The sequence below is a fragment of the Balaenoptera musculus genome, chromosome 4 (assembly GCF_009873245.2).
Source record: "Balaenoptera musculus isolate JJ_BM4_2016_0621 chromosome 4, mBalMus1.pri.v3, whole genome shotgun sequence".
In the NCBI taxonomy this organism is placed as follows: domain Eukaryota; kingdom Metazoa; phylum Chordata; class Mammalia; order Artiodactyla; family Balaenopteridae; genus Balaenoptera; species Balaenoptera musculus.
Window position 1 is genome coordinate 126633386 of NC_045788.1, and position 6000 is coordinate 126639385.

Sequence of the window (6000 nt, forward strand, 5' to 3'; positions counted from 1 at the left end):
TAAATCCCTGTTTCTCTTGTGGACCGCAGATACTTCTAGGAGTCAGGTGTCATATACACGTCTGTAAACAGTCTACTCCTGCTCCTCCACTCTAGCTCATTTGGGGAGTATCCTTCCCCCAGAGTTCTTGAGAGTTGCAGTTCTTACCATCTCAATAGGGGGGCCCTTAATGAATATGCTGATGTCTACACTTTCTGCATCCCTCATGGTGTCAAAGTGGTGTTGTTTTCCCTTTTGTCTACCATGAGCCTGAAATATACCGGGCTTCCCCCTGCAAAATAGAGGGTATGCCCCTCCTCTACACTGGAATGTGCTTTGTCCCCTAGATGGTGTTCCTTTGTATCTCATGAGCCCCTTGGAAAACAGTGCCTTCCTCCATCTTTGACCTGCAGCAGGTGTTTTCATTTGTCTCAGATGGTGGTCTCTGGACCCAGGCTGGGTAACAGACACTGTTCAGTCCTCCTCAATGCTTCCATTGCTTTTTACCAGGTCCTTGTTCCTGTCTGTCTTAGCCAAACACCAAGGGCTATGAGCAGATGAAATCATAGACACTGGGATCTCTTGGACCTGAAAATGAGTTCATCAAACACGTCCAGATGTGCTTGAACCCTAAGCAGCAGATACGGCTTCACTCTATGCTTGGAACTCTTTCCTCTGCCAGCTCCTTTCCACCATTCAGGTCTCAGTCAAAAACTACCCTTTCTGGGACAGGCCTCTTCTGACCACGCTATATAAAGAAGTCCTCTCACTTCCCCTCCACAGTCAATCTCTAACACATGAACCCACTTTATTATCCTCCTGTGACAAACAATATCTGGAATTATTCTGTATTTTTATTGTTAATTTCTTTTGCCCCCCCACACCATTAGAAATCTCTGCGTCTTGTCCGCTGGTGTTTAGAACAATGCCTACCACATGTTATTTGCTCAACAAATGTTTGCTCCATGAATAAATTAATGAGTTGATGCACCTAAGCTGCAATGGCATTGCATCTGGTTTTATCATTCAGTTTTTTAAATTACAAATTTTGTCTTCTTAAGTCTGATTTATTTTGAGTCTGGTTCAATTTTATTGAAAGCTAATTTGCATTTGAGAATTTGGTCTTGATGGAGTGCAAATATGCCCTAGAACTGATCTGATTTACTAACAGGACACAACAATCAGTAAGTCCTGAGACCTTGCATTTTTTCTGTTACCGTCTTTTTCATTCTCCTTTCTAACTTACTTGTCATATGGATCTCTTGGCTTTTCCCTCAGTAAGTAGCCAAGAGGTTCTGGAAATATTCTTCAGGCTGCCGTTTTTGATGTTTCAGTGCCCGGAGGTAAATGGAACCTTACATGTTAGACAAGAGCATCTTTTTACAGTTCCATCAGTGACTGCCTTCTTTGTGTGACCCAACTGGGGTTCAGGTTGGGTGTGGGCTGTAGTACTTACTCTGATAGCTCAGTTGCTGAGCTGGGGAGCCTATTGTTGCCATTTCATTCTAATCCATGCCCTAGGTGTCTGGGTGTTTGCTCTCAGCCTGCTGTGCCTTGCCTCCAATTGCAAATCCCCTTGTCTCACATGACTAGTTGACAGCTAGCACTGCAGACAAGTCCCAGTGCCTCATTCCATCGTGATTCCTCAGTTCAGATCCCTTCAACAGTGGGGCTGGCCAGGAATGGGCTTTTTACTTTCCATCCTTTTTACTTAAAGGCTTTACTCCTTCTGCATAGAGCCAGTTCTTCTTCTGTGAGTTAGATTTCTCAACTTAACTATTCTGTGCTAGCTGGGCCTTTCATTGAAAGCTTTATCTCTTCATATGAATTCCCAGAATATTTTTCTGCTTATGTATTATTCCAGCTGCAAAGTCATCCAGCTGTGTCCTGTAGACACAGGTGTTCACAGAAATCAAACAAAGAGAGATACCAAAGAAAGAATACATTAAAAAAACTTAAACTCACAGCTTATTTTCAGAAGATTGACCTTAATAGAATGTTAGGCTTCCACTGGGTATTCAAATAACTGGAGCAAAACCTAATATTATGCAGACATTTATCATAAAGAATACCAACCTTCAAATTAAGTCCCTGAATGATAAGAGCTTCATACAATAATACCCTGTAGTTATATGATTAAATTGTGGTCATTCAATGTGTTTCCTGATACCAACATGAAAATGGGCTTTTCCTGTGCAATGGAAAACTGAGTAATTTATTTTGGTCATTGATAGGATAGACCAGTATTTATCTTCATGGATCTGTGTTGGATATTAACTAATTGTAAAAAATTTTAATGCCACTATAGCAAAGAAACACTCTAAGATAAAGAGAAGGTTCATTGGACCAAAAATCAAGATAGTCATCCTATCTATGGAGGCACCGTTTGGAGAAAGACCAGGAAAGTAATCCTTAAAGTTAGGGTCCTGGCCAAGGACCACACTTGTTTTGGGCACTGTATGCCCATGAGAGCACCTTTGGGTGGATATTTCACAGTAACAAATATAATCATTATTAATTCTCAAGACTGATTAAAATGTGTGTATCATATGAATCATTGTGGGGATATCAAATATTTAAACCAAATCAAATATATTAACCATATATTTTAAATATAATGAAAAATTGTTTGCCTAGGTTCTTCAAAATTAGGACATTTTTGGAATCAATAAATCACTTTAAGACTTCTGAAATGCTAAAATGTATGCTCACTGTATAAATGTATGCTCACTATGGGCTCTGTCTATGGAGTAAAATGCAGTTCTTCTTTCTGCTTTTTACCTACTGGTGGCTTTGGTTTAATTTTCTTCAAGAGGGAGGCATGAAAAATAATGTGAACTAATGACTGGAGTTAGGATGGTTGAATGTTCTGACCTTGGCTTCCACTGCTATGTTAAGTAATTGGATCAAGAGGTGCCTCTTAAAATAATGTATATCAAGCAACATATAGCTTGATATAGATCAGGAAATTTCATCTCTTGTGTCTATGAATAAGAAGTTATTTATAAAGAATAGGGTAAAAGAAAAGTCTTCATGCCCCCAATTGTCCTTCCCCAGTAGCCAACCATGGGACCTGAGATGCTGTCATTGTAGTTGCTCCCTCTGGGTGCTGATTCCATAGGGCCTGGTAAGACCATGAGATGAAATGGCACCAAGGGTCTAACCTGGTATCCATAAGCACCTGGAACTCAGAAATCTTATCTTATACTTTCTGCTCTTCCTTATAATACCAAATACCATGTTAAGCACACAGTATGCTCAATATTCAAAAAAAGGCGTTATGATATTCTTCATGGTCTTTACAGTTATAAAAATACTAAGATGGTGGCTATGGTCTAAAAGAGAAAATATTTTTAAAGATTGTGAGAAAGAATAAAAGGGCTCTCTGCATTAAAGTTCATGCATTCATTCATTTATCAAGCATCTATTGAGCACATGATATGCATTCTCAAATAGCAAATATATAGTTGCTACACAAGAGTGACAGGTGCTACTCTAGCTGCAGGCTCGTGGAGGGCTGATATTCTGGTCATACTCACAGGAAAGCCTGCACCAGATGTTAAAGCATGAAAATGCTTCTTTGCTGGTTGCAGGTCCTCCAAATGACACTTGACTGCCCTGGCTTCCCAGACGACTTCTTCGGATCCCTTGTGCCTCACCTTCATCCATCAATTAAGATTTGATATTTGGCACATTTGGAGGTCTCTGTGACCCTCTTCCCACAAATCCCCCAGCACAGCTGCCATCACCTATTCTAACTGGTTGATATGAACTGTTCTTATTTTAAATATTCCCCCTGTGTACCTGGTGGAAGTTCAGTGCTCAATACAGGTGACTGAGCCAACCCCAGCACTCTCAAATTAAGCCCCTAGGCAAGTCAAGAATTGTGTTAGAGGAATATGGCTGAAGGGTATGGTCTGTTCTTTGGAAAAGAACTCACCAGTTAAATAAGGAGACTCTTAGCAAAGCTAAGGCAGAAACTCTAAGCCAGTGGGTCTCAATCTTGGCTGTACATTGGAGTCACCTGTGCATAAGAGAAAGACAGTAAAACAAAACATAGAACTGATATCAGAGTTTTACTCCAGAGATTCTAACTGAATTGGTCTGGGGTATGTCCTAGACGCAACTTCTTTTTTTGATGTTCCCCAGGGGATTTTAATGCATAGCCACCAAAGTCAAGAACTACTGCTTTAAGCAGAAAATAAAACAAGTTAGAACACCTAGCCTTGAGAATAAGTATAAAAGGCTTGAAACTAGAAAACAATAAAGATACACTGATAACAAGGTATTGTGTGTATGAAAGAGAGAGAGTGAAAGCAAGAGAGCATAAACTAAATGAAAAGGATACTGTATAAATGGCCTCATAGCTAGACTTTCTTAAGGTTTTCCTAGATTCTAGCAACAATAATATCATTATTTTTGGTTTTCTTTAATGTATCTCTGGGTGGTTGACAGATTTGATAGTTCTGATTATAAAGGTCCTTGCCTATAACATTACATGGCTTTTTGAGTATTATAAAAACAGTTCAGCTCACTAATTGCTGCTTCCTTCCCTCTTTGCTTCTTCTTTCCCTAACTCCCCACGGCAGGCCCAAGTAGTGTTTCCTGTTACCCTAAAGATCCCACTTTCAGCCAGAACTGTGACATCAGCTCTACTTTCTGGAGTAGTTTGGAATTGACTTGTGGTGAGAACTAGTTCCAATGTCCAGGCCTGAGGCAAACCTCAGCTGCTTGTGTAACTCCAAACGTGTTACAGTTGTAATAAATGTTCATCCTCTAAATGTTGGCCTATTCCTTAGAACTGGGCTTCTGTCTTGAATTCAACTTTGCAGTGTCAATCCCTCCAGCCAAAGACCATCAGGAGCACACCTGCAATTGGACAAGTTGGGTTTATCACTTGTTTCAGCGAGGGAGAACACACACCATAGGAAACTATGGGGTGTCTCTGTAAGAAATGAGAAAGACCCTCTTACAGCAGGGGTCCCCAACCCCTGAGTACTGGTCCGTGGCCTGTTAGGAACAAGGCTGCACAGCAGGAGGTGAGTGGCGGGTGAGTTAGTGAAGCTTCATCTGTATTTACAGCTGCTCCCCATCGATTGCATTACCACCTGAGCTCCGCCTCCTGTCAGATCAGTGGCAGCATTAGGTTCTCATAGGAGCTTGAACCCTGCTGTGAACTGCACACACAAGGGATCTAGGCTGCGTGCCGCTTATGAGAATCTAATGCCTGATGATCTGAGGTGGAGCTGAGGCAGTGATGCTAGCGCTGGGGAGCGGCTGCAGATACAGATTATCATTAGCAGAGAGGTTTGACTGCACAGAGACCATAATAAATCAGTTGCTTGCAGATTCATATCAAAACCCTATCAGTGAGTGGCAAGTGACAATTAAGCTGCATCTGGTGGCAGGCTTTATAGTGGCAAGTGAGTTGCTATACTTCAATTGTACAGCTGCATCTGGTGGCAGGATTTAAGTCAGAATCTGACACATTTTAGTCCACGTGTGGCCCACGCATTATTTTATTTACCACTTCCATCGGCGGCTCTTTCCCGCACTATGCACTTGTCTCAGTCACAGTTTTGGTAAGCCCACAAGCTAACCCTACACAAAATGAGTAAAAAACAAATGTTGCTGGAGAGCTTCTTTGAAAAGGGGGAAAGACCCAGTGATGAGACAGCAGAAGACTCTAAGACTGGCAACAAAAAGACTCTAAGACTGCCAACTGCATTTAAAAGAAAATACCAAGAGTCCTACTTAAATTACGGGTTCATTGCAACAGGTGATTCACATTCTCCAAGCCTGCTTTGTATAATATGTGGCGAGGCCATGGAAGCCATGGAACCTTCAAAACTGCTTTGCCACATGGAGACCAAGCACCCTGCATTAAAAGACAAGACTCTGGGGTTTTTCAAAAGAAAAAAAAACATGAACAGGAAGAACAGAAGCAATTATTGAAGGCCACCACTTCATCAAATGTATCTGCACAGAGAGCATCATTCTTAGTGGCTGACCACATTGCTA

General features: G+C 41.3%; 1 long non-coding RNA gene across 1 annotated transcript in view; it reads left to right on the forward strand.

Moving 5' to 3' along the window:
• LOC118894514 overlaps positions 1-3735 on the forward strand; it is a 173049-nt gene extending 169314 nt beyond the window's left edge. Inside the window, exon 3 of the long non-coding RNA XR_005019716.1 lies at positions 3573-3735. This is a non-coding gene — a long non-coding RNA (uncharacterized LOC118894514). The remainder of the gene's footprint in view (positions 1-3572) is intronic.
• Positions 3736-6000: the final 2265 nt, after the last annotated feature.